We start from the raw sequence: 27,470 nt of genomic DNA, 5'->3' as shown, positions 1-27,470 counted from the left end.
TTTAAGTCAGGTAATGTGATGCCTCCAGGTTTGTTCCTTTAGCTTAGTCTTGCTTTGGCTATGCAGGCTCCTTATTGGTTCCCTATGAATTTTAGAATTTTTTTCTAGTTCTGTAAAGAATGTTGATGGTAGTTTGATGGGAATTACATTGAATCTGTAGATTGCTTTGGGCAGTATGGTCATTTTCACAACATTGATTCTAACCATCCATGAGCATGGGATGTGTTTCCATTTTGTGTCATCCATGATTTCTTTCAGCAGTGTTTTTTTAGTTTTCCTTGTAAGATTTTCACTTCCTTAGTTAACTATATTTCTAAATATTTTATTTATTTATTTTGCAGCTGTTGTAAAAGGGATTCAGTTCTTGATTTGATTCTCAACGTGGTTGTTGGTGTATAACAGTGCTACTAATCTGTGTACATTGATTTGGTATTCTGAGATTTTACTGTATTTGTTTATCAGATAAGGAGTTTTTTGGATGAATCTTTAGGACTTTTTTTTCTTTTTTTTTTAACTTTTTTTTACTTTATGAAATCTTACCAACATGTTTTAAGGGACAAACTCAGATAAGTAGGCTGCAGTAAATAACTCTTATTTTGGAGAGTTAAAAACCAAGTAAGATACTTCCAGATATTATCTTCAGTGATGCTTCATATTTTTATTCTGGGACTCCAGGTAATATTCAGCCCCTACAGCTACCACAAATGCAGCAAATCCTCATTTGAAAGCTTTTAATAAGGCACCAACAAAGGAAATACTGTTTGCAAAGCCACCTGTGTATTTACAACTTCACTGCAGCCCCATGGATACCTTAGCCCTTATGCAGCCAGCTTCTTCTGGACAGTTTCTAATGGTGTCCCTTCTATTTTCCATTGTTTATAATCTGGAAGTCCCATTTTACTCTGTTCATGTTCATGTCCATGTCAATGGGCCACGTCTGACAACAATCTGACCTCTCAGGACACTCAACTCAGGATTTTCTAGATATACATCCATATAATTGGCAAACAGTGACAGTTTGACTTCCGCTTTTCCAATTTAGATTTCCTTTATTTTTATCTCTTTTCTGATTGCTCTGGCTAAGACTTCTAGTACTATGTTGAATTGAAGTGGTGAATGTGGGCATTCTTGTGTTGCTCCAGTTCTCAGGGGAATGCTTTCAACATTTCCCCATTCAGTGTGATGTTGGCTGTGGGTTTGTCATAGATGATTTTTATTACTTTGAAGTATTTTTTTTTTTTTTTTTTTTTTGAGACGGAGTCTCACTCTGTCACCCAGGCTGGAGTGCAGTGGTGTGATCTTGGCTCACTGCGACCTCCACCTCCCAGGTTCAAGTGATTCTGGTGCCTCAGCCTCCTGAGTAGCTTGACCACAGGTGTGCGCCACCACGCCCAGCTTTTTTTTTTTTTTTCTTCGGATTTTTAGTAGAGACAGGGTTTCACCAAGTTGACCAGGCTGTTCTCGAACTCCTGACCACAGACTTCAGGTGATCCACCCGCCGCAGCCTCCCAAAGTTCTGGGATTACAGACGTGAGCCACCGTGCCCGGAAAAGTATGTCTCTTCTATGCCAATTTTGTTGATTGTTTTTAATCATGAGAGATGCTGGATTTTATAAAATAATGTCTCTGCATCTATTTAGAAGATCATATAATTTTTTCAATTCTGTTTATCACATTGCAATTTTCACACGGATTATACTGCATCTGTAGATGGGGTAGTATAAACATTTTAACAATATTTCTTCTTCCATTCAATAAACATGGGATATCTTTCCATTTATTCATATCTTACTCAATTTCTTCCATCAGTGTGTTGTAGTTTTCAGTGTACAAGCCTTTCACCACCTGATTTGCAAATGTTGAACCAACTTTGCATGACAGGGTTAAATCCCACTTGATAATGACGGATGACTCTTTTAGTGTGTTGTTGAATTCGGTTTGCTGTAATAGTATTTTGTTGAGAATTTTTGCATTTATATTCATCAAGGTTATTGACCTATAATTTTTTTTCTTATAATGTCCTTGTTTGGCTTTGGTATCAGGGTAATGCTGACCTTGACGAAAAGAGTTTGTAAATATTTCCTCTTCTTCAAAGTTTTAGAAGAGGTTTGAGAAGGATTGGTATTATTTCTTTTTTAGATGTTTGATATAACTCAGCAGTGAAGCCATCAGGTCTTGAGCTTTACTTTGATGGAAAAGCTTTTATTACGATGCAATCCCCTTATTTGTTATTGGCCTATTCAAATTTTCTATTTTTTTATAATTCAGCCTTGGTAGGTTGTATATGTCTATAAATTTATCTATTTCTTCTATGTTCTCAAATTTGTTGGCATATAGCTGTTCACAGTAATCTGTTACAATCTTTTGTATTTCTGTGGTATCAGTTGTAACATCTCTTTCATTTCTGATTTTATTTAAGATATCTCATTTTTGTTAGGTAATCAAGATAAAAGTTTATCATTTTTGTTTATCTTTTCAAAAAATAACTTTTTCTTTTGTTGATCTTTCATATTGTTTTTCTAGACTTTGTTTCATTTAATTCTGCTCTGATCTTTATTTCCTTCCTTCTGCTTTTTGTCTTCTCCTTCTGCAGCTCTTCTTATGTGATGTTTGGTCTCTTGATGATATTCCATAATTCCTGTAGGCTTTCCTTATTATATTTTATTCTTTTGCCTTTTTGTTCCTTTGACTGGATACTTTCAACTGTTCTCTCTTCTAGTTCAGTGGTCCTTTCTACTGCTTGAGAGAGTCTGCTGTTGAAGCTTTCTATTGAAACTTTATGATTTTCTTTTGGAGGAGTCATGTTTCTCCATTTTTTTTAGTACTCTTTGTGTCCTTACATTGTTGTCTGCACATTTGAGGGGACAACGTTTCTGGACTTTATAGGTGTTCTTTGAAGGGATAGTCCTTCATTATTTAGTCTAGCCTGTGCTTCTGTTATGACCAGATGGTGACAACCTTGGACAGGCAGAGTTTCTTGTAAGTTCTGTAGTTGGCTAAGCCGCTGCCGCTGTTCTGATTGTGAGTGGGGCTGCTTGTTGGGCTGTGCTATCTGGTGAGACCACTGGCTGGGCTCTACTGTCAGACAGAGCTGCTGGCTGGGTATAGTGATGATTTCTGTTGAGGCTGGTCACAACACATATATCTTAGTTGGGTAATTTTACTACTTGGGTTCTGCAGTTGGGCAGGGATGCTGGCTGGGCTTTGAGGTTAGGTAGAGTTGCTGCTCAGGATAGGCAGCACAGGAAGCTATATTCCTTAGAAATGCACAGTTTCAGATTGCCTCCCTTCAGGGTGGAGGAGTAGGGTGGGCTTTTGGTTGAGTTAAACAGTTGTTAGATGTTCCTGGTCAAGCAGTTATATTCCCTATACTTCTATGAAATGCACAGAAGTGAGAGTCTCCCTGTCTGAGCAGGGACACTGAGTGAGCTTTTGGCTAAGTAAAGCCACTGCCTGACTTCCTGGGTCAGGCCATCTAATCATTTTGCTTCTCTGAAATGTGCGAAGGTGGGATTCTCCTTGCTTGGGCAGGGTCACTGAGGTGGGATCTGAAGCTGGGCGTGGAGACTAGCTCTCTAGAAATTCAAGCTAGATTGAACTTTCCACTGTGTTTTTGATGCAACCAGCTCATCTTTGCATATGTGCTATGACGTTGGCTGGTATCTCTGATCTGGCACCACAGCTGACAGAAGCACAGGGGTACCACCAATATCTGCATGCTGTTCACTATGACCTCTGCCTCCTTTCTTTGTTTCTATCTAACATGCAATGGTGTAGCCATAATGTTTCCCCTCGTATTCCCTATCCGGGGAGAACAGAGTGATCCTTGGAAGTGTCTCTTGTTCTCTTTCCCTTCTGTAGCAACCTTGGGACCAGGGAAATCCTCTTTGTGGTGTGTCAACTTGAGGGAGTGGGAGGGGTGACATGGTTGGAATAAGGGCATTCTTTTTACCCTCCAATTTGGATTTCATTCAGTTTTTCAACCACACCCGTGTCTTAGGATTGTTTTCATGTAGAGGAGTTTTCAAAAGATGTTCTGGTCTGTGAGTAGTTGCTAGATGAACTTTCTGTGGCAGCAATGGAGACAAAGATTTTCTGTTCTGCCATCTTGCTGATGTCATCCCCTAGCATGGCTCTCTTGAAATGTTACCCCACATTGTGGCAGTCTGAGTTTACATTAAAGGGGCATTCTACAGCATTGTTAAGGTTTGCAGATGCCAACATTTCTGAATCAATTAGATTCATCCACTTTTCACCCTTATTCTTTGACACAGTACATCAATTTCCTTGGTCTGCATCTCCTTATTTTCCTACTGTCATCATGGCACTTGGATATATAATTTAGTTTGTTCTTGCTTGTGGCCTTGAGTTTCTCCTAGCCCCATTTGAAAAGTCCTCCTTGATTTGGCGTGTTTCCATAGGACACTTAGTTTAATGACCCTTCCTAATCTCTAGCTTCTCTCTGTCTACCCATATACCCTTCTGGAGAGTCATAGATAGTATTTACCTCGTAAATTTATTGTGAAACCGAAAGGAAATAATATATATGTAAGTGCTTTATAAACTCTGATTTATTTATACTTGTAAAGAAATCTTTAGTTTTAAGGCCATGAATTCCCAAACAAAAAGATTACAGCAAAAGTAGGGCACAGGAAAAAGAGTAGGTAGGTAGAAAGTTTATCTCTGTCAGTGGTAAGATAAATCAAAAGCATGAAATAGAGTGGCCTTTGGAAGAGTCAGGGCAGCTAGGTTGGGTTGTCCTCATCAGTCCGATAGAGAGCACCACACAATTCATCTTCCTCTCTGCCCCTCCATCTGAAACAATTTGTAGATCCCTCTTCCATTTTCCTCATGCCAGATTTTTTCTTCTTAATTTTTCCCCATGCTAGATTTTTTTCCTACCCTTAGTTTAGGACATTTTATCCCTTTATTTCTCTCCTTATATTACTTTCCTGCTTCTTCTGCCTTATGATTTTCTGGTTCTTGCTCTTTATCCTTAAAGTGGGTTTTGTTATGGTTTCTGGGGCAGCTGCTCTAGATGCTTGTAGTACACGTCATACCAGGAGTCAAGCTGACCACTTTGCCTGCTCAGAGAATATTTTTTGCCATAGTAAAGAGACAAGAAAGAGGAGCTGAAAAGCATGGTGAAGGGAGTGATGCATAAGGAGTCAGGAAGTCTGGATTATACCATGCATATGCTGGGTAAACTTTGGTAAGTCCCTAGCCTCATGGAGGTCTCAGGTTTACCTATTTATACATAGAAGGTGCTAAACTAGATAATGTCTAAGAGCTCTGATGTGCTGGATTCTGAAAATGTCATCTTAACTTGCAACACAGAGAATTATTTTTTGTGTGTGGGGAGAGAGGATAGTAGGACTTGAGCTAGTGATTGGCCGATTGGAATAAATTAGCTCTCTTGTTTCCTAGCACATTGCATCATGTTTCTATTCTTAGAGTCTCTAATCAATGCCTGAAAATACAGATTGGAGACCCTGCTTCCCAAAATAACTTTCTACTGTGTCAGCATATAGTGTCTGCACACTGAAAATAATTGACTGTATTGTGAGCTGGAAAACTCTGAATAAACTTTTTGTTTCCAAAACATGCAGTTGGCAGGTTTCCTAGGATGTGATGAAAGGGGATAAAGAGCTTCCAGGTTGCTTAGCAAAATGGCCCAGGAGTTTTACAGTCCACTAAGCTCTAAATTAATCAGAATCAAATATCATTGATTCTACCTTCAATTTTATCAAAGATTATGGGACCTTTTTCTCTAAAGCAAACCATTCTACAGCCACTGCAATAAAAATAATTTCCAGAGAATTTGGAATTGCTTTCAGCAAATTAGATTGTGAAATGAAAACAAGTACTTACCGACTTAATTTCTCTAACACATGCTTCATGAACATATTTTGAATGTTATAATAACTTGTGCAAGAGTATATGCAGCAATGACTTATAACTAGGGAGTCTGAGTCAAGGTCTAAGCTAGATGTTTGAATTTGTAGAACTGATTACAATAATCTTTTATGCCCCTGAATTGTTTTCACTTGCATAGCTAAATCAGAAATTTTGACATCTTTCCAAATCCCAAACTCTCAACCTCCCTGCATCCGTATCAAAACTCCTTTAAATTAACTCTCAACCTCCCTGCATCTGTATCAAAACTCCTTTAAATTCTTCCTGCTATTGTGAAAGTAGCACTTGATAACTATCTAAGACTAACCCCTCAACTGCGTTTTGGATTTCATATCCTCTCACCCTGTTGAAGAAATCACTCCTGCAATAAATGTTTCCTTCTCTCTTGTATATCAAACATTCTCCCCTTTCTACTACGTCATTTCCATCAGAAATGAAAACAGAAAAAGGACAAACAATTTTTTAAAAAACTAAGTATCTTTTCTATTATTAGAAGCAAAAATAAAAATGTATTTTACTCTATATCACCCTCCAGCTACAGCCCAATTTCTCAGTTGCCTTTTACAAAAAAGCAATACTTTTCAAAGATGCCTTTTTATCTAAAATCTTTCAACTCCCCTTTAGAAGGCCCACTCCATTCTTCTTAAAACATTTTTAATTTATTTTGGCTTCCAAGATGCCACTTTCTTCTGTTTATTTCCTATATTACGGGGCACACTGTTTCAGGCTTCTTTCATTGTCTGCTTGCTTCTTCTCTGCATGATCTCTAAATACTAGAGTATCTGCAATCTGCCCCTAACCCTCTACCAACCTACATTCTTACCTAACCAATCTCAATCTATTCCATAGCTCTACACATGCCCCAAGTGCAGATCTCTCTCTTCAGCTTTAGACATATATGAAACTGCCTAATCAATATCTCTACTTGAATGTTCAGTAGGCATCTGTATTAGTCCGTTTTTATGCTGCTGATAAAGACATACCAGAGACTGGGAAGAAAAAGAGGTTTAATTGGACTTACAGTTCCACATGGCTGGGAGGTCTCAGAATGATCACAGGAGGCGAAAGGCACTTTTTACATGGCGGCGGCAAGGGAAAATGAGGGGGATGCAAAAGCAGACACCCCTGATAAAATTATCAGATTTCATGAGACTTATTCACTAACACGAGAACAGTATGGGGGAAACTGCCCCCATGACTCAAATTATCTCCCAGTGGGTCCCTCCCACAACATGTGGGAATTATGGGAGTACAATTCAAAATGAGATTTGGGTGGGGACACAGAGCCAAACCTATCAGCATCTCAATCCTAAAATTTGTAAACAGGACTCTTAATCCACGCCTACCTCACAGGCAACCTGGTCCTCCACAGACTTTTTCTTTACAGTATCATCCACCCATCTTCTCAGTTCAAATACCTAGTTGTGTCCTCATCTCTTCTAACTCCCCCAATGCCCACATCCAATCTATCAGTAAATCCAGGAGGTTCTACCTCCGAAATATTTCCTGAATTCAACCTCTTACTCTATACTACAAACCTAGTTTCGATCACAAACCTAGTTTCTGAGTTTCTGTTCTATACTACAAACCTAGTTTTGATCACAATAATCTCTTTCCTGTCTTGCAATAGCTTCTTAATTGATCTGCTTATTCCCTTGCCCTTTTTTGGCCAATTTGCCACAAAGCAGACAGGATGATCCTTTTAGAAGTTAGTCAAATCATGTCATTCTCCTACACAAAACACTACTTTGTGTTTTCATTACCCTTAGAATAAAATCTAGACTCCTTACCATGGCCTTGAATACGCTGTAGGATCTGGCCTCTGGCCACCACTTTTATCTCATCTTCCACCCCTTGTCTACTGTCCTTGGGCTACATCATATTATTTTTCCTGAAACATGCTAAGCTTGTGGCTATACTAAGACTTTTGCACTAGTTTCCTTTCATATTTGTCATCTATTTTTATCATTATTAAACCCAATGTGTGTGGAGGTAGAACTGTAATTTGCATGTGAGATTTGATGAGATCAATCTACAGACTTTGCAGCTGCAGTACAAAAGATGCACACAGTGAGACTTGGAAAGAAAATCAAATATATTAAACTGCAAATTCACTCAAAAATAATCCCCTAATATTCTTTTATGAAGAGAAGCTTCTTGAATTATATGTTACTCTTAGTTCTCTATCATATAATTACTTTTGAAAAGAATTTTGTACTGTAATTAAAAACATGGTAAAATCATAATATTTATAAAAATAATTTTCCTGCCATTATAACACTTAGATTGGTTTTTATTCAGTAGAAATACTGTAATATAATTGACCTTTTGTGCAATCCTTGATTTCCTTAAATTAAAAAGAGAATATAAGATGAAAAAAGTAAATATTATAACGAAGTAGAACATTTCCATAATTTTTAGAAATTTGCATTTTATAAAGCTTTTTGTTGAATATTTCTGGGTTAGGATTGATAGACATAAAACCTGATTTGATTGCTTTGCAAAATCCATTTACTGAGAATAACTCCTTTTTTTTGTTATCAGAATTGATTAAATCTAGCTATTCATTTGGGATGACACAATTAGACAAAGAATGAGCCTGTCTGTGTGACTAAATTGGGACCACCACAATCAATGCATCCAGTGACCTTTCTTAATTCTTTTACCCTGAACAATAACCTGAATTGAATTTTAGAAAGAACTTATAATCTTGAGACCAGTTGTTTTTAAAGTGTCCTTTAAGAAAGCTACAATATCAGTCAAGATTAGTTCCTCTAGCATTATGCTGCTACAATATGCAATCAGTCAACTATCTTGTGATGAGATTTAGCCAGGAGAATTTGCAGGACTATACTTAGGGTCTGCAATGAAAAATTGATTCATTAGCATATGAGCCATACATTATTGATTTTTGCTTAGGAAAAAATCATCAGTTTTAAAATCAGTTTATTTGAGTAGTCTAAATATAATTTCCTTTTCTGAATGAAGGAAAATTTCCAAGAGTATTTATACATCTCCTGTCCTTTTAAATGTTCTTCACATACTAAGACATATTATCTGTTACCCACCTAATTTTGTCATAATGAAAACTGTTATTACAAAGAAACTTTTTAAAAACATATATTTTTTATGTGGATGAAGGCAAATGTGCACCCTGAGACACATTTTTTGAAATGTGTTTCTGGCTTTTGGGGTTGGCATGGGTATTCTGAAAAACAGGTCTTTTCTACTGATTATCATCAAGGTGTAGGCTTGGTAGGTTTAGATCCTGCTAACAGTGTGTTCTAGTACTGGGAAGTTGACGTTGGAGTAAAAGGAACACAAACTCTCAATAAGTTACATACATTTTTTTCCACAAGCAACTCTTGCAACAAGAATTTATGAAGTGACGCTGGTCTTGAGAGAGTAAGAATGGAATGAAAATAAGTCAAATAGAGTGTGAGCTTAAAGAAAAGCTGAAACCATATCATGGTGTATCCAACTCAAAAAGTGTTATAGGATTAAGGAACATATTCTTGTCAGTACAGTTGTCTTTTAACAATATTTTGAAAATAACAGAATTTCAGTTATTTAAAATATACTTTGTTGCAATGTTTAGTTCTCTCACAGTAAGATAACACTACATACCTATTAAAATGACTTTTTAAAATTTTACTTAAGTTCCAGGATACATGTGCAGAATGTGTAGGTTTGTTATATATATATATACACACACACACACACATATATATACATATATATATATATATATATATGCCATTGTGGTTTGCTGCACCTATTGACCCATCCTCTAAGTTCCCTCCCCTCGCCCCACATCCCCAATAGACCCTGGTGTTTGTTGGTCCCCCTCCATGTCCATGTGTTCTCACTGTTCAACTCCCACTTATGAGTGAGAACATGCGATGTTTGGTTTTCTGTTCCTGTGTTAGTTTGCTGAGAATGATGGCTTCCAGCTTCATCCATGTTCCTGAAAAGGACATGATCTCATTCCTTTTTCTGGTTGTGTAGTATTCCGTTATGTGCATGTACCATATTTTCTTTATGCAGTCTATCACTGATGGGCATTTGGGTTGGTTCTATGACTTTGCTATTGTAAATAGTGCTGCAATAAACATATGTGTGCGTGTGTCTTTATAGTAGAACGATTTATATTCCTTTGGGTATATATCCAGAAATGGGATTGCTGGGTCAAATGGTATTTCTGGTTCCAGATCCTTGAGGAATCACCATACTGTCTTCCACAAAGGTTGAACTAATATGACATTCCCACCAACAGTGTAAAAGTGTTCCTATTTCTCCACAGCCTTGCCAGCATCTACTGTTTCTTGGCTTTTTAATAATCACCATTTTGACTGGCGTGAGATGTTATCTCATTGTGGTTTTGATTTGCATTTCTCTAATGATCAGTGATGTTGAGCTGTTTTTCATATGTTTGTAGGCTGAGTAAATGTGTTCTTTTGAGAAGTGTCTGTACATATCCTTTGCCCACTTTTTGATGGGGTTGTTTGTTTTATTCTTGTAAATTAGTCTAAGTTCCTTATAAATTCTGAATATTAGGTCTTTGTCAGATGGGTAGATTGCAAACATTTTCTCCCATTATGTAGGTTGCTGGTTCACTCTGATGATAGTTCCTTTTGTTGTGCAGAAGCTCTTTCATTTAATTAGATCCCACTCATCAGTTTTGGATTTTGTTGCAATTGCTTTTGGCATTTTCTTCATGAAGTTGTTGCCCATGCCTATGTCCTGAATGTCTATTGCCTAGGTTTTCTTCTAGGGTTTTTATGGTTTTGGGTTTTACATTAAGCCTTGAATCCATCTTGAGTTAATTTTTGTATGAGGTGTAAAAAGGGGGTCCAGTTTTGGTTTTCTGCATATGGCTAACCAGTTTTCCTGGCACTATTTATTGAATAGGATATCCTTTCCCCATTGCTAGTTTTTGTCAGGTCTGTTGAAGATCAGATGGTTGTAGATGTGTGGCATTATTTCTGAGGGCTCTGTTCTGTTCCATTGGTCTATATGTCTGTTTTGGCACCAGTACCATGCTGTTTTGGTGACTGTAACCTTGTAGTACAGTTTGAAGTCACGTAGTGTGATGCCTCCAGCTTTGCTCTTTTTGCTTAGGATTGTCTTGGCTATACAGGGTCTTCTTTGATTCCATATGAAATGTAAAGTAGTTTTTTATAATTCTGTGAAGAATGTCAATGGTAGTTTGATGGGATTGGCATTGAATCTATAAACTACTTTGGGAAGTATGGCCATTTTCACAATATTGATTCTTCCTATCCATGAGGATGAAATGTTTTTCCATTTGTTTGAATCCTCTCTTATTTCCTTGAGCAGTGGTTTGTAGTGCTTCTTGAAGAGGTCCTTTACATTCCTTGTTAGCTTTATTCCTAGGTATTTTATTGTTTTTGTATCAGTTGTGAATGGGAGTTCATTCATGATTTGTCTCTCTGCTTGTCTATTGTTAGTGTCAAGGAATGATTTTTGAACATTGATTTTGCATCCTGAGACTTTGCTAAAGTTACCTATCAACTTAAGGAGTTTTGGGGCTGAGATCATGGGGTTTTCTAAATGTAAAATCATGTCACCTGCAAACAGAGACAATTTGACTTCCTCTCTTCCTATTTGAATACCCTTTATTTCTTTCTCCTGCCTGTTTGCCCTGGCCAGAATGTCCAATACTATGTTGAATAGGAGTGGTGAGAGGGGGCATCCTTGTCTTCTATGGGTTTTCAAAGGGAATGCTTCCAGCTTTTGCCCATTCAATATGATATTGGCTGTGGGTTTGTCATAAATAACTCTTCTTATTTTTGAGATACGTTCCATCAATGCCAGCTTATTGAGAGTTTTTAATATAAGGGGATATTGAATTTCATCAAATGCCTTTTTGGTGTTTATGGAGATAATAGTGCAGTTTTTGTTTTTGGTTCTGTTTATGTGATGGATTACATTTATTGATTTGCACCTGTTGAACCAGCCTTGTATCCCAGGGATGACGCTGACTTGATCATGGTGGATAAGTTTTTTGATGTGCACCTGGATTCGGTTTGCTAGTATGCAAGGATTTTTGCATCAGTGATCCTCAGGGATGTTGGGCTGAAGTTTATTTTTTTTGTGTGTCTCTGCCAGGTTTTGGTATCAGGATAATGCTGGCTTTATAAAATGAGTTAGGGAGGAGCCCCTCTTTTTCAACTGTTTCAGAAGGAATAGTACCAGCTCCTCTTTGTACTTCTGGTAGAATTTGGCTGTGAATCCATCTGGTCCTGGGCTTTTTTTGGTTGGTAGGCTATATATTAATGCCTCAATTTCAGCACTTGTTATTGGTCTATTCAGGGATTCAACTTCTTCCTGGTTTAGTCTTGGGAGGGTGTATTTGTCCAGTAATTGATCTATTTCTTCTAGCTTCAAGTTTGTTGGCATAGAGGTGTTTATAGTATTCCCTGATGGTAGTTTCTATTTCTGTGGGATCAGAGGTGGTATCCCCTTTATCATCTCTTATTGTGTCTATTTGATTCTCATCTTTTTTCTTCTTTATTAGTCTAGCTAGCCATCAATTTTGTTCATTTTTAAAAAAAAAAAAAAACCAGCTCCTGGATTTATTGATTTTTTTGGAGGGTTTTTTGTGTCTCTATTTCCTTCAATTCTGCTGTGATCTTAGTAATTTCTTGTCTTATGCTAGCATTTGAATTAGTTTGCTTTTGCCTCTCTATCTCTTTTAATTGTGATGTGAGGGTGTCAATTTGAGGTCTTTCTAGATTTCTGATGAGGGCATTTAGTGCTATAAATTTCCCTCTCAATACTGCTTTAGCTGTGTCCCAGAGATTTTGGTACAGTGTCTCTTTGTTCTCATTGGTTTCAAAGAACTTCTTGATTTCTGCCTTAATTTCATTGCTTATCCAGTAGTCATTCAGGACCAGGTTGTTCAATTTCCATGTAATTTTGGGGTTTTGAGTGAGTTTTCTAATCCTGAGTTCTAATTTGATTGCACTGTGGTCTGAGAGACTGCTATGATTTCAGTTCTATTGTATTTGCTGAGGAATGTTTTACTTCCAGTTATATGGTTGATTTTAGAATAAGTGTCATGTGGCACTGAGAAGAATGTATATTCTGTTGATTTGGGATAGAGAGTTCTGAGGATTTCTATTAGGTCCACTTGATCCAGAGTTGAGTTCAAGTCCTGAATATCCTTGCTAATTTTATGTCTCGTTGATCTGTCTAATATTTACAGTGGGGTGTTGAAGTATCCCACTATTATTGTGTGGGAGTCTAAACCTCTTTGTAGGTCTTTAAGAACTTTTTTTATGGACCTGGGTGTGCCTGTATTGGGTACAAATATACTTAGAATAGTTAGTTCTTCTTGTTGAATTGTTCCCTTTACCATTATATAATGCTCTTCTTTGTCTTTTTTTTTTTTTTAACTTTATTGGTTTAAAGTCTGTTTTGTCAGAGACGAGGATTGCAAATCCTGCTTTCTTTTCTTTCCATTTGCTTTGTAAATTTTCCTTCATCCCTTTATTTTGAGCTTATGTGTGTCTTTGCGTGTGAGATAGGTCTTCTGAGTACAGCATCAATGGGTCTTGACTCTTTATCCAGCTTGCCATTCGGTGTCTTTTAATTAGAGCATTTAGCCCATTTACATTTAAGGTTACTATTATTATGTGTGAATTTGATCCTGTCATCATGATGCTATCTGGATATTTTGCACACTAGTTAATGCAGTTTCTTCATAGTGTCATTGGTCTTTATATTTTTGGTGTGTTTTTGCAGTAACTGGTACCGGCTTTTTCTTTCCATGTGCTTTAGTGCTTCTTTCAGGAGCTCTTGCAAGGCAGGCCTGCTGGTAACGAAATCCCTCAGCATTTGTTTGTCTGGAAAGGATTTTATTTCCCTCTTGCTTATGAAGCTTAGTTTGGCTGCATATGAAATTCTGGGTTGAAATTTTTTTTTCTTTAAGAATGTTGAATATTGGCCCCTGATCCCTTCTGGCTTGTAGAGTTTGCTCTGAGAGGTCTGCTGTTAGTCTAATGGGCTTCCCTTTATAGGTGACCTGGCCTTTCTCTCTGGCTGCCCTTAACATTTTTTCCTTCATTTTAACCTGAAAAATCTGATGATTATATACCTCTGGATTGATCTTCTCATGGAGTACCTTAGTGGTGTTCTCTGTATTTTCTGAATTTGCATGTTGGCCTGTCTTGCTAGATTGGGGAAGTTCTCCTGAATAATATCCTGAAGTGTGATTTCCAGCTTGTTTCTTTTCTCCTCATCTCCTTCAGGTACTCCAATCAATTGCAGGTTCAGTCTTTTTACAAAGTCCCATATTTCCTGGAGGCTTTGTTCATTCCTTTTTATTCTTTTTTCTTTAGTCTTGTCTGTATGCTTATTTCAGCAAGGTGGTCTTCATCCTCTGATATCCTTTCTTCTGCTTGGTCGATTTGGCTATCAATACTTGTGTATGCTTCACGAAGTTGTCGTGCTGTGTTTTCAGCTCTATAAGGTCATTTATGTTCCTCTCTAAACTGGTTATTCTAGTTAGGGTATCCTCTAAACTTTTTTTTTTTTTTTTTTTTTTTTTTAAAGACGGAGCCTCGCTCTGTCACCCAGGCTGGAGTACAGTGGCACGATCTCGGCTCACTGCAACCTCTGCTTCCAAGGTTCAAGCAATTCTCCTGTCTCAGCCTCCTGAGTAGCTGGGATTACAGACGTGAGCCACCATGCCCGGCTAATTTTTGTATTTTTAGTAGAGACAGGGTTTTGCCATGTTGGTCAGGCTGGTCTCAAACTCCTGACCTCAGGATCTGCCCTCCTCAGTCTCCCAAAGTGCTGGGATTACAGGCTTGAGCCACCGCGCTCAGCGACTCTAACCTTTTATCAAGGTTCTTATATTCTTTGCATTAGGTTAGAATGTACTCCTTTAGCTCAGCATAGTTTTTTATTACCCATCTTTTGAAGGCTACTTCTGTCAATTGGTTTATCTCATTCTACATCCAGTTCTGTATCCTTGCTGTAGAGATGTTGCGATAATTTGCAGAAGAAGAGGCACTATGGCTTTTTGTATATGTGTGTGTGTATATATATATATATATATATATATATATATATAAATTTATCTATTGACTTCTTGGCTTATCTCTTCATATTATTGTTAATTTTTAGTATTTGCTCAAGGGATTAGAATATACATACTTAACCATTCATAGTCAACTTAACATTTACCAACCTCCAGTGAAATATAGGCCTTTCAACCACATATTTTTATTTACCTTCCCCCTTTAAGTTACAGTCATCATATTTACTGCATCTATATACATTGAAAACTCCACTACATAATATTTTTTGCTTTCAACAGTGATAAATATTTTTTAACAATTTAAGAGAATAATATTATATTTTTCCACATAATGGCAATTTCTTTTACATTTATTCAGATATTGGCCATTTCTGCAAAGCCAATGGACAGTTCTTGAGTCAATGTTGCCTATCAGAGGATTTATGTGTCTAACAATACTGGGCCTAACTTAGTATTTTTGCTGCATTCAGTCACAGGCTGCGAGCAGCACATGGAAAGTGTGGCATGAATATGATGAATTTTACAGCATGGCAGCTGGGGACTTTGTTCAACTATGTTTACTGCACTCAGAGATTTGAGAGGGAGGTTTTTAAGGACATCACAGTAGGATTTTTGTAGATAGCTCATGGTAGGGTCTTGCTTTTATATGCAATCTAATAGTGTTTTCCTTTTACTTGGGTTTAGACAATTCACTTTCATTGTAATTTTTGATAGAGTTAAGTTTAATTCTACCATCTTAGTATATGTTTTCTACTTGTTTCAACTATTCTTTGTTCATTCATTCCTTTATTCTTGCCTTTTTCTTTGGATTTGTTTAAGTATTGTATTTGACGTCCAATATTAACTTTTTAGGTATACTTTTTGTTCAGTGTTTTCAGTGGTTGCTGAAGAGTTTGAAACATACCCCAATTAACTTATGCCCACCTATCTTAAAGTCATATAGCACTATAGCATATATATATGTATGTCATATATAGATATGGTGTTATGTAAGATCCTTACAATGGTGTATTTCCAGTTATCTCCTCAAATCCCTTGTCTTTGTCATGCATTTTAAATCTACATATGTTAAATTCCAAGATATATCATTTTTACTTGCTATAGTCAATTATTTTAAAAATAAATTTAACTTTTTTCAGTGAGGAAAGAATTCTGAATATCTTTGCACATACTTATTATTTCTGTTGCTCTAATCTTTTTATGTTGATCCAGGGTTTTCTGTGGTATCTGTGTGTTCTCACTTGAAGAACTTTCTTTCACATATTTAGTATTACATATTTGCTGGATAAATTCAGTTTTGTCTGTCTGAGAAATCTTATTTGTCTTGATGTTAAAAGGATTTTCTTTCTGTATATTGAATTCTATGTTGCACTTTTGTATCAGTAATTTATAGATGTCATATCATCTCCTGGCTTACATAGTTTCTGATGAGAAGTGAATGTTTATTTTTACCTTCCTTCCTTTGTATGCAAGCTATTATTTTCCCCCCTTTGGCTGCTTTATAATTTTTCTCTATCATTGGTTTTCAACAATTTTCTTACAATGTATCTTGATGTGTTTTGTTGTTGCTGTTATTGTTTATAGGTTTTTATGTTTGTTAAACTTTGTGGATCTATGGTTTTATAGTTTTCATGAAATTAAGAAAAATAAATCAAATTCTTCAAATATATTTTCTGTCTTCTCTAAGTACATTTAATATAATGACACATATGCTAAACCTGCTTTATATTGTCCTGCAGATTTCTAAGATTCTGATTTTTTAAGTCCTTTTTCTTTCTCAAGTGCAGTTTGGAGAGTCATCTATTGTTGCATCTTCGTCTTTTATTCTGCAGTAACTACACTGCTTTTAAGCTCATCTTGTAAATATTTTGTTTCAGATACTGTATTCTTCATCTCTACAACTTCTTTTTTTTTTCCAGTTTAAACCTCTCATTTATCTCTTCATGGTGTGTATGAGTTCCTTCAAATATTTGAACATATATATATAAATTATTTAAAAGTCTTTGTTTTTTAATACAGTAATTTTTGTCATTTCTGAACATTTCCATTGGCTGATTTCTCTCCTGCTTATGTATTTCTTCTTTTACTGCTTTGCATGGCTAAGAATATTTGATCGAATACTGAACATTTTATACGGCTACATATCAGAATCCCACTGTGTATCTTTAAAAAATGTTGAACTTAGTTTTGTCAGTTAAATAACTTTCAAATCAATTTTGTTAGGGTGGATCTAAAGTATCCTTTACTTTAAGTCTAGTTTCACCTCTACTAAAATGTGATTTTCCGGAAGTTGCCTGAATGCTCCAGTTTTTCAATAAAGTATCTCCACTTGGTTAGTATTTGAAAGACCTCCATGTTGTATGCTGTAGGAATAGTTCAGTTTACAGCTCTCCATAAGTGCTTTGCCCAGCATCATGACGTTTTAGCTTACACACGCACATTTTAGTATTCAGCAACTTTCTCAGGAAAACTTCTGTGAAGATTTCTCAAACTCATTTTCTGTGTAGCTCAACAACCTTGTCTCCTGAACCATTTCCCATAAATTCCATATGCATCTGCTTCTTCAAACTTTAATATCTGTATTTCCAACTGACAAAGATTGTTAGGTGTTGCTTCTTGTCTTCCATTGTGTGCCACAGTCTGGAAGTACCTGTGATATGATTTGGCTATGTCCCCCCCCAATTCTCATCATGAATTGTAACTCCCAGAATTACCATATGTCATGGGAGGAACTTAGTGGCAGATGATTAAATTATGGGGATGGGTCTTTTCTGTGCTGTTCTCATGATAGTTAATGAGTCTCACAAAGTCTGAGGGTTTTAAAAACGGGAGTTTCCCTGCACAAGCTCTCTTTTTGCCTGCCACCATCCACATAAGATGTGAGTTGCTCCTCCTTGCCTTCCAGCATGATTATCAGGTCTCTCCAGCCATGTGGAACTGTAAGTCCATTAAATCTCTTTCTTTTGTAAATTGCCCAGTCTTGGGTATGTATTTATCAGCAGTATGAAAACGGATTAATACAGTAAATTGGTACCCAAAGAGTGGGGCATTGCTGAAAAGATATCTGAAAACATGGAAGCAACTTTGGAAACAGGTAACAGGCAGAGGCTGGAACAGTTTGTAGGGCTCAGAAGACAGGAAAATGTGAGAAAGTTTGCAACTCCCTGGAGACTTGTTGAATGGCTTTGACCAAAATGTTGATAATGATATGGACAATGAAATCCAGGCTGAGGTGGTTTCAGATGGAGATGAGGAACTTGTTGGGAACTGGAGCAAAGGTGACTCTTGTTATGTTTTAGCAAAAAGACTGGTGGCGTTTTGCCCCTGCCCTAGTGATTTGTGGAATTTTGAACTTGGGAGAGACAGTTTAGGGTATCTGGCAGATGAAATTTCTAAGCAGCAAAGCATTCAAGAGGTGACTTGGATGCTGTTAAAGGCATTCAGTTTTAAAAGGGAAACAGAGCATAAAACTTCGGAAAACTTGCAACCTGACAATGCAATAGAAAAGAAAATCCCATTTCCTAAGGAGAAATTTGAGCCGGCTGCAGAAATTTGCATAAGTAATGAGGAGGCAAGTGGTAATCCCCAAAACAATGGGGAAAGTGTCTCCAGGGCATGTCAGGACCTTTGCCACAACTTCTCCCATCACAGGTCCAGAGGTATTGGTGGAAGAAGTCATTTTGTGGGCCTGGCCCAGGGTCTCTCTTCTGTATGCAATCTAGGGATTTGGTGGCCTGCGTCCCAGCTGCTCCAGTCATGACTAAAAGGGGCCAAGGTACAGCTCAGGCTGTTTCTTCAGAGAGTGGAAGTCCTAAACCTTGACAGCTTCCATGTGGTGTTGAGCCTGCAGGTGCAAAGAAGTCAAGAATGGAGGTTTGGAAACTTCCGCCAAGATTTCAGAGGATATATGGAAACATCTGGATGCCCAGGGAGAAGTTTGCTGCAGGGGCGGGGCCCTCATAGAGAACCTCTGCTAGGGTAGTGCAGAAGAAAAATGTAGAGTTGAGACCCTCACACAGAGTCCCTACTCAGGCACTGCCTAGTGGAGCTGTGAGAAGAGGGTCACTGTCCTCCAGACCCCAGAATGGTAGGTCCACTGACAGCTTGCACCATGTGCCTCGAAAAGCCACAGAGACTCAGCACCAGCCTGTGAAAGAAGTCAGGAGGGGGGATATACCCTGCAAAGCCACAGGGGCAGATCTGCCAAAGGCTGTGGAAGCCCACCTTTTGCATCAGTGCATCCTGAATGTGAGATATGGAGTCAAAGGAAATCATTTTGAAGCTTTAAGATTTGACTGCCCTCCTGGATTTCAGACTTGCATGTGGCTTCCAGCCCCTTTGTTTTGGCCATTTTTTCCCCCATTGGGAATGGTTGTATTTACCCAATACCTGTACCCCCATTGTATCTAGGAAGTAACTAACTTGCTTTTGATTTTACAGGCTTACAGGCAGAAATAACTTGCCTTGCCTCAGATGAGACTTTGGACTGTGGACTTTTGAGTTAATGCTGAAATGATTTAAGACTTTGGGGGACTGTTGGGAAGGCATGATTGGTTTTGAAATGTTAGGACATGAGATTTGGGAGGGGCCAGGGGCAGAATGATACGGTTTGGCTGTGTCCCCACCCAAATCTCATCTTGAATTGTAACTCCCAGAATTCCCATCTGTCATGGGAGGAAATAAGTGGGAGATGATTAAATTATGGGGGCAGGTCTTTCCTCCACTGTCATTGTGATAGTGAATGAGTCTCACAAGATCTGATGGTTTTTCAAACAGGAGTTTCCCTGCACAAGCTCTCTTTTTGCCTGCCACCATCCTCATAAGATGTGACTTGCTACTCCTTGCCCTCTGCCATGATTGTGAGGCCTTGTCAGCCATGTGGAACTGTTAAGTCCATTAAATCTCTTTCTTTTGTAAATTGCCCAGTCTCCAGTATGTCTTTATCAGCAGCATGAAATTGGACTAATACAACCTCCGAACAGAATGTTGAGGCAATTGTATACCTCACCACATTTATTTATCTTATGCCCTGGGTCAAAGTCCTCTATTGTCTATTATCTAATATCTGAAACAGCTGTTTGATATTTCATCTTTTTTTTTTCAGTTTTCTTGTTGTTTATGGCTGGGTGGCAAATCTGAAATCAGTCATTTCACCAGGGCTGGAAGGTGAAGTCTAATACTGACATTTTTAACAATTTTTATATTTCTTTTATTCTTATTTTTTCTGACTATAAAAATAAATATGCTCGCATAGGAAAAGTACAGATGAATACAGAAGAGAAATCTAAATCACTCAAAGATAACTGAAATATAATTTTAATCTTTGTCTAATTTATTTCTATATCTGAACCTAGGGTAGTCAGATTACATGCAGAGCTGTTTTACTCATTGTTAATCCTGCAATCGGCTACCCAGCTGCCTACCAGAGACATATGTTTTTAAAACAATGAAGGAATTTTTCTGAAGGAATTGTCTCCTTGTGGTCACTAGTCCCATGACAAATGAGGGAGGGATTGTGGGAGAGAACTGTTATCAGAGGCAACCTGTCCTACTGTTCCTGTGTTGTTTGAAAGCTCTTTTATTCCCTGTCATTTCTCTTGTATGGAATTGCTCACTGATTTTTATCTCAGAATCTGGAGATGTAGTGTATTCAACAATAGATTGTAAAAGAAGTATATCCTCTGTCACCTCTGTATTTCTGCAGGAATTAAGAAGTAGAACAGAATTATTCAATAATATATATCAAATTGCACAAAGGCATTATGCTCCCTTAAAAGAGAAAACTGTAGTTTCTTCAGATAACTTGTATCAGTGGTTCCTAAATATGGGTACAGATACTATCCACTAAAGAAGTAAATTTCTGCTCCCTACCCTCATCCTTTGCCTGAAAGATTCTGAGCAAGATACAAACATCTCTCAAATTAATTACATTCAATTGAAATTAATTTTAAGACCTGAAGATCAAGGTCACATTTAGTGTAATTTTCAAAGAAAGTTATCAAACTAGTGGGGTGACAATAGCAATATTTATACTGTCATAGGTGACTATATAAACCAGATCAACACTTCGAGAGGCAAGTTTAACAGTGGGGTTTTATATAAATTTGGTGAAGATTTTGAAGCTGCCAGTACAAAATGTGAGGTCTTAAAGTATATATACCAGACAGCAAATAATATTCTTTATCCGAAATTAATTATGAATAAATGCTCAGGATCAAATGTAAATTTTTCCCACAATACCTAATGTACAGGAATTGTTGTGCTTCTTTGCTTTTTGAAATCAAATCAAATGTGGCTCCAAGACCTCTACTTGTCAAATATGGTGAACAGTTCATTGAATCTCTATTTTTGTTCATGTCTTTCTCCTCATTTGGCTGTACCAGGATTGAATAGCACAGGGCAGTAGATTAGAGGTCTTTCTAGTCATCATTCCATAGTCACTGCTGAGGATGTTGCCTAAACTTAAATGCTCTTAAAGGTATGTGGTGCTACTGGTGCTATATATCCTCTAAGTCAGAATGATCTGAAGGACCCTTAGCATTTAACATGGTCTTTGGTGTCATCCAGGCAGGTATACTCATTTCAATACACCAACGCCTCTAGGATGCTTCATGGGATTTGGGCATAAGTCTCAACCACTTTGCCAACTCACCTTTCTCCTCTCCACTCCTAAAAGATTCACCTTCCAGGCTGGGCATGGTGGCTCACACCTGTAATCCCAGCACTTTGAGAGGCCAAGGTGGGCAGATCACCAGAGACTGGGAGTTCAAGACCAGCCTGACCAACATGGAGAAACCCCGTCTCTACTAAAAATACAAAATTAGCCGGGTGTGGTGGCGCATGCCTGTATTCCCAGCTACTCGGGAGGCTGAGGCGAGAGAATCGCTTGAACCCGGGAGGCGGAGGTTGCGGTGAGCCGAGATGGTGCCATTGCACTCCAGCCTGGGCAACAAGAGTAAAAATTCCATCTCAAAAACAAAATGAAGAAAAGATTCACCTTTCCCTGTCAGTCTCCTGTTAAACCATGTCTCTCTGCTACCTCTAAAGAAAGAAAAAGAAAGACCCAGTTTCCATCTGGGATCATCCAGATTATTTGCTCTCAGTGGGACCTAGACCTTTGAAAGTATGTGTCATTATGCTTATGTGTCATTAATATGTGTCATTATTATGCAAATACCATAATAAATGTATTTGCTGTTACACTGCCGTTCATTTATTTAATATTTACTAGATATGTCCGTTATGCTAGGCACTGTGTTACAAAATGCCTGCCCTGATGTTTATAAGGGCTACCATTTGCTCAGTATACTCTCTTCTAATTTTAGAACATCAGAGAGATAATTTTGTAACTACACCAGCTTTCTTTAATACCTCTGCTCTACCCCTGCTATTATGATTATTTATAATTACAGTATTGGCCTGTTCGATAGTAGCTTCAGAATTGCTATAACATGGGCTTAAGTCGAGGACTGCTAGGGCATTTTCAATCTCAGTACTTTTACTAAGACTGCAGATGTGTTCAGGGTGGTTTGGGAAGTGGCTGATAGAGAAGGGCAGAGGTAAAATCTATTTATCATTCATCGCTTAATGATGCCACTGCTTTATCAAACTTCTTGAGTCACTTTTTTTTCCTGATTCTAAAACCATCAAATTACACTCATGTCTTTTTTTCTGTCAGAAATCAAATGAATCTAAACAATACGGCACTTCCCAAAGTGTATCATTAATATGCTTCATTCCATTGTATGTCAATGGCTATTTATATACTTTAAGAATATTGTGAAGCTAAATAAGTTAGGAAACATCAGGTTAAATGAAGGTAAGAAAAAAAAAAAATGAAGGTAAGGTTCTTGGAGCCTTTAGTACACATAAGTACATTATGTGTATTTTGAATCATCAAGAGGAGAAAACAGTATGAGGAGTCTCACTCTCATATTTTGTGTGTGTGTGTGTGGTTCGTTGTTGTTGTTGTTGTTGTTGAGACGGAGTCTCACTCCGTTGCCCAGGCTGTAGTGCAGTGGTGTGATCTCGGCTCACCACAACCTCCACCTCCCGAGTTCAAGCAATTCTCCTGCCTCAGTCTCCCAAGTAGCTGGGATTACAGGTGTGTGCCACCACACCCGGCTAATTTTGTATTTTTAGTAGAGACAGGGTTTCACCATGTTGGTTACATTGGTCTCAAACTCCTGACCTCAGGTGATCCGCCCACCTAGGCCTCCCAAATTGCTGGGATTACAGGTGTGAGCCACCGCACCTGGCCTCACTTTCATATTTGATCGCAGAACTCTTTTTGCAAGGAGCATCTCTTAGGGCTTATATTTCATAAAACTTTCTTTGGGAAACGCTGGTCATGGATGTATTAATTATTAGTATTAGTGTTCTATTCTTGACTTGAATGAGCCAGAGAGAACATGGAGTTTTTCACTGATGGTGTGTGGATTTCCCCAAGCCCTCTATTTTGTTCAGAATTAGGTCCAGAATAGTAGCAAGTCCCCTAGCTGCACCTAGATCTGTTTTGGAGGTGAATTTCTTAGCACAGCAAGTCAAAACCTTGTCAGATATTCTGATCTTTGCTGAATTGCACTTCCAACTGTTTTCCAGAAAAGTGAAAGGTTATATCTGAAATATATTTAATTTCTGGGTAAGTTTTGGAATCTGGGCCAGGAAGGCATCATCTGCATCTGCCAGCTGGTCTGTGCTAAACCTTATTCCAGTGTTTCCTAAATTCCAGCTATCAATTCATGTAGTAGAATCACGAAAATATTTCGCAGAACAAATCATGTGCAGAGAAAATGCAAGTCTTTTATTTTCTCTGTATCTAGCTTGACCTTTCTCTAAAGCTCTCTCCCCACTTTCTGATGGGGAAAATAAGTTTCAGTCTTCTTTGCTTAAACCTCATTGAAATATAATAATTGAAAGAGTTATTTTCAACTAATGCCCAGTCCTTTTAAGAAAAAAAAAACCCATCATTTCAGATTTCTCATTCTTTCACATCTCCACTTCAGCTTATTTTAAAAATGATATCTGGGTAAGATGGCGTGTGTGTGTGTGTGTGTCTGTGTGTGCACGTGCTATGATTTCATGTGCCTAATAGAACGAGCAGAATATTAGAGTTCTCTGCTCTTGTCACGTGGTGATATCTCTGGTCTCCCTTGGTGATAACTCTGGCAGCTGCTTGTTCTGCTGGTATTTATGGTTGAAGGCTACCTATAGCCTGCACCTTGCTCTCTCTTGGATTGTTCAAAGACTGAGAATCCTCCCTGGCATGTTCAGTTGGCTAAATATTACTCAGCTTGCCCTGGGTGCAAGGTCTTGTGGTCTCTGTCATGTCCTCTTGGTGCCTCTATTGCCTAGTGTAGTTTGCTCCCACCTCCGTGGTGGTGGGGTGAACTTGTTCTATCATAATGGTTCCCATGGCAGGCCCCTTCAGTGTGCATGCCATATACAAATCGAGCAAAGCTTGGAGGCACCTCAGAGCTTCCATTTGCCTGACCACACTGCATGACCAAGTGTGTTTTGATGCAGCTAGCCCCTAACTGAATGCATACTAGAGTGTCACATTGGAAGTGAGGACAAGAGACCCTCTTTATTCTCAGTGTTCCTCTTCCTAGTTGGGACACATGTCTGACTGCTGTGCCCTTGTCCTTTACACCTCTTCTTTATCTCTTATTCCCCCTATGTCATATACGTTTTCCAGACTCCAGCTAATCCAGGAAATATTTTCTACACTGCCAAAATGTTAACTGAGTCCTAAAGGTTAAAAAAGGGAGTAAGGAACTTAAAAGTTCCCATTTTAAACCATGAGTTTGGTTTATAAAGATACTGGCTCACTGCACCAAAAGCAATGTGATATATTCTTGGTTCTTTCCTTCTACAACAAATCTTTACCTCCTTCGAGGAAAATGGATGCTTCAGGCCACTTAAGAAAAAAAGCCTTATAGTTAGAAACACAAGTGGAAGAAAAATCTACCACATTTTAAAAAATCATCTCGATTATACTTAACCATCTTCCCATTATCTATTATTCATGCAAATTATAGTTATTCAGTAATTTTCTTTATTCTCTCCCCCTTTTTAAGCTTATTTTAAAAGAAAACATATCAAGCATAGGTAAAGAGCTTTCCCTAATTGTTCCTCAAGCCAACTTTCTCCTTAACTGCATTTAGGTGAACTGAAAGCTGGGGCTCCTCAGATCCCAGGAACAGGCAATAGAAACAATTTTTTTCCATCTTGGAAGAGGCGTGTGCCACCAACTTATTATCTGCACTTTTAGCTCTCTCTGCTCAACTGTGTCTTCATTCCTTTCTCCTTTCCTGCTCTGAAACCAAGGGCTATGAATGCCCCTGCCCCAAGCGGTAAACACAGCCAGCTCCTGGCCCTGATCAAGGACCAGTTGCTCCTGGATTGTGCCGCTGGATTTGTTTGGGGAGAGAAGAATTACCTACACATTATTAAAATCTTTTTTGCATTTGGTATTAGGAATTTTTTCACACCCTTGGAAACTGTACATACTAATACCACTTCTCTCATTTCACCATTTCATGAATGCTCTCCTGAATGCCACAAAAGTATCAAGTGTATAGAGAATAGCTTTTATCATGAATTCGACTGTAGATTCTCTTCCTACTAAAAGTTGATACTACATATGAGACCATTTTCATCACATTATTTGTATAAACTCGGGTTCATCCTGTTTATTATCTTTGTGTGGTGTGTTGGCATCTACATATTTGAAGCCTTATATTCTCTCAGATTTTTTTTCATGTTAATCCCTAGTACCTCTTGCATGAGTTTTAAAAATTTTATTTATTTATTTATTTATTTATTTATTTATTTATTTATGTTTTGGAAATGTTCTTTTAGTCCCTTTAGTAACTAGTTTCATGTGTTTATCAGGTCATATTTTTTTCCTCTTTTCTCACATTCAATCCACACAACTATATTTATTCTGATACCTTTGTGATGTATTCTAGCTCTAACAAAGAACCCGCTCGTCTGGTATCTAAAGTTATAGTTCCAAAACTCATACCTTCTTTCCCAACTGACAAGCATTACTGAGTATCCACTGGGCTTGCCAGGCACTCTTCTGGGTCCTGGAGATATGGTGCTAAAAAGGGCAGGTGAAGCCATTGATCTCACAAAGCTTACATTCTGAAAGCAGGAGACCAACATACAAACAAATAACTATCACAGAGCAATTAATGTTGGGCAGATGGTAAAATAAGGGAAGGGGATGATATTGTACCTGACAGGGGCATCTTATTTCTTGTCAGGAAAGGAATCTCTGATAAAGTGGTGCTGGAGCTGGATCTGAACATAAGGAGCCAGCCATGTGAAGATCTCAGAGAAGAGCCTTCTAGAGAGAGTGCTCAGTTACTGCAAATGTCTTAATGTGGGAATGAGATTGAACTTATTTAATAAATATAAAAAAGGACAGTAGAGCAAGAGCAAAGTGGGAAACAGGAGGAAGAAAGATAAGTTTTAAGAGGTCAATAGCAGCCAGATTATAATGGGGCTGTGGCAGTCACTGTTAGAACTGTGGGTTTTATTCTAGGTCCATAGGAAGCCAATGGATAGCTGTAAACAGGAAATGGTGGGGGCATTGATGTAATCTGATTTAGGTTCTAGGAAGTTTGACTTTCCTGGAAGCCTTTCACCAACCAAAGCCACCTCTCTTTTCAGATCTCAAGGGGCAACAGAAAAGACAGGAAAACACGCAACTTGTGTTACCAAGTAATATGGTTTGGCTGTGTCCCCACCGAAATATCATCTTGAACTGCTGTCCCCATAATCCCCACGTGTGGTAGGAGAGACCCAGTGGGAGATAATTGAATCATGGAGGTGGTTACCTCCATGCTGTTCTTGGGATAGTGAGTGAGTTCTCATGAGATCTGATGGTTTTGTAAGGGGCTTTTCCCCTGCTTCACTCTACACTTCTCCTTGCTGCCACCATGTGAAGAAGGATGTTTTTCCTTCCCCTTTCCACGATGATTGTAAGTTTCTTGAGGCCTCCCCAGTCCTGCAGAAATGCGAGTCAATTAAACCTCTTTGCTTTTAAAATTACCCAGTCTGGAGTATTTCCTCATAGCAGACTGAGAACGAACTAACACACCAAGTCTTTTCGTTTCTTATCTAAGCCTGATGTATCCTTGGTCTTTGCTGATAATCACAGGATGCCATGCAAATAAGCAGAAGAGAATATCGGACAGGGTGTTTGGTAAAATATTCTGCGCCCTCCATCTTTGATATATGCCCTGGGATAATGACACATTTTCCTGCCAGGAGGCAGGTCTGTCAAGGTTCTAATCTATTCAGGTGTGATCTGAGGAATGCTAGGCAGCTCACAGCATAAAAGCTGAGTACCAAGTTACAAAGATTTAGTGAGAAAGATCATTTATTCAAGAATACAGAATTTAAATGGAGATCCAAATGTCACCTCCAGTTTGTTTGGCATCTGTGTCACCAACTGCTATTATTTTCTGTT

General features: G+C 38.1%; 1 pseudogene; it reads right to left on the bottom strand.

Annotated features, from left to right (window-relative positions):
- Window positions 1–233: 233 nt before the first annotated feature.
- Window positions 234–21,684, bottom strand: LOC108583694 (annotated as a pseudogene).
- Between the last annotated feature and the right edge of the window lie 5,786 nt (window positions 21,685–27,470).

The sequence above is a fragment of the Papio anubis genome, chromosome X (assembly GCF_008728515.1).
Source record: "Papio anubis isolate 15944 chromosome X, Panubis1.0, whole genome shotgun sequence".
NCBI classification, from domain to species: Eukaryota; Metazoa; Chordata; class Mammalia; order Primates; family Cercopithecidae; genus Papio; species Papio anubis.
This window is presented reverse-complemented; position numbering and strand designations above follow the sequence as displayed.